The sequence below is a fragment of the Molossus molossus genome, unplaced genomic scaffold (assembly GCF_014108415.1).
Source record: "Molossus molossus isolate mMolMol1 unplaced genomic scaffold, mMolMol1.p scaffold_m16_p_2, whole genome shotgun sequence".
In the NCBI taxonomy this organism is placed as follows: Eukaryota; Metazoa; Chordata; class Mammalia; order Chiroptera; family Molossidae; genus Molossus; species Molossus molossus.
The window spans coordinates 41,458,900-41,460,777 of record NW_023425355.1 but is presented as its reverse complement, the minus strand read 5'-3'; the positions used below and the strand labels follow the sequence as shown (position 1 = coordinate 41,460,777).

The 1,878-nt window shown below is 40.5% G+C and overlaps 1 pseudogene; it reads right to left on the bottom strand.

The window, feature by feature from the left end:
- Positions 1-724: 724 nt before the first annotated feature.
- On the bottom strand, positions 725-1,595 carry LOC118636521 (annotated as a pseudogene).
- Between the last annotated feature and the right edge of the window lie 283 nt (positions 1,596-1,878).

Sequence of the window (1,878 nt, the reverse complement as noted above, 5' to 3'; positions counted from 1 at the left end):
GAGAAATGTCCATTCCAAATAAGATCCTACAGGTTCTGCTGATTCTCCCATCGAGTGGCAGGGCTCAAGTCATCTTAGGAGAGAATTTTAAAACTGTCATCTTAAACTGCAGTCATGTCCATTAAACATCACAATTAAACATGCCAAAGGAGAAGCCATGTTATTAAAATGCCCACTTAACCCACCCAAATGTCTCAAACCCACCCTTTGCTGACCTTCTATAACCCCCCCTTTTTAAAGTTTTTTTTTCCTTTTTTAAACAAGAGAAAGTAGACAGATACATGTTGGTAAATACTAACTGTCCATATTCACATAGAGACACAGTGTAATCTCTGAGCCCGATATTCAGAGAAAGGAGGAAAAAAGCTAGAATTCTATGCACTACTAAACAGGGGCCTAGCACCCTCCAGCTTCCAGCAGCGCTAAGGGAGCAGAAGGTTTTTCTTTTTTCCCACAGAGCACGGTGGTGTTGATTCCATAAAGTTTCTTGAGACAAGAAGGGATAAAAATGAATTTGGAGAAGAAAGGGGCAGAGATTCTTTTCCCACTGTATTCTGCTCAAAGTACACCCCCCCCCCAAATAAGGTAAGAACCATGGTATAAAGGAAAGAAAAGATACCTCAAAAACAGGGTGACTGAGCACAAGAGGGGGAGAAGAAGAGATGGCAACTTGCTCCCAGACACTGGAGAAAATTTAAAAAGGTTGGAATCCATCAGTGTTCCATTAGTCATCTTCCTCTCCTTCCTCCCCCTCATCATCATCTTCATCTTCTTCACCTTCATCCTCATCACCTTCTTCATCAATATCTTCCAACCTTTCCTCCTCCTCCTCCTCCTCATCATCATCATCATCTTCCTCTCCTTCCCCTTCTTCATTATCCATGTCAGGAACCAAGTAGTACTGCAATGGATTTGGCCAAACATCATCTTTGATGACTTCTTCTAATTCATCTGCACCTGCATCAAAATGGTCAGTAAACCAGATAAAGAAGCTCTCTGGTTTCTCATGCTGTCCCTTCCTGCTGGCTTTATTCTGTGTTTGACTTGAACGTTTCATCAAATCCTTTCCAGATTCCCATTTGATTTCAATGGACTTTGAAGATGGATCACCACTCTCATTCAGATGAAATTCTTTGGAGATAACTTTATTTTCGAAGTAAGAATCTTCATCAAAATAAAAATCTATTCTGTAACCTGATTTAATATCTTCAAATTATGTCACTTCAACTCTTGTCAAATAATGCAGCACCTCTTCATCTTCTTCCCCAAGCAGTGCAGACACTTGTGGATGGTTGACAAATGTTGTTACCCCAAAATTTGGGATTTTGGCCATCAATTCTGACCTCTTCTGATAAAAATGGTTGGTGAAGTGTGTTATATTTCTGTTCTACTTTCCAAATCTCCTCACTGGCTTGTTCATTAAGCCTGTCTATTTCATTTTCTACTTCATCAATATGTTCAATTGCTTCTTGCTGTTCTTTTTCTCCCTTTGGCAATTCCTGAGGGGTTGACTTCTTCTCTGGCTTGGGGGCAGGAGGCAGTCACAGTTTCTTCATTTGAGCTGGCAGGGAAGACTGGTGTTTGGGGGCCATGCTATGAGGAGAGTCGGAGAATGAGACGAAAGGTAAGTTCCATGATGGGAAGAAGCTTTGAGAACTGAGAATATTCTATTTTTAAAGAAGGATATCTTAGAGATCACAATCCCTGAAAACCAAAAGAAATATAGCTCTAGTAAAAAACTGGCATGCAGCGAATAAATCCTTTGGGGCAGGGATCCTGTACCCTGTCATATTAATTTATTCAGTTCCAAAGGACATATATGGAGCATGTACTATTTGCCTGATCATGTCCGACATTTTATTTTACTCACTCAGCTCA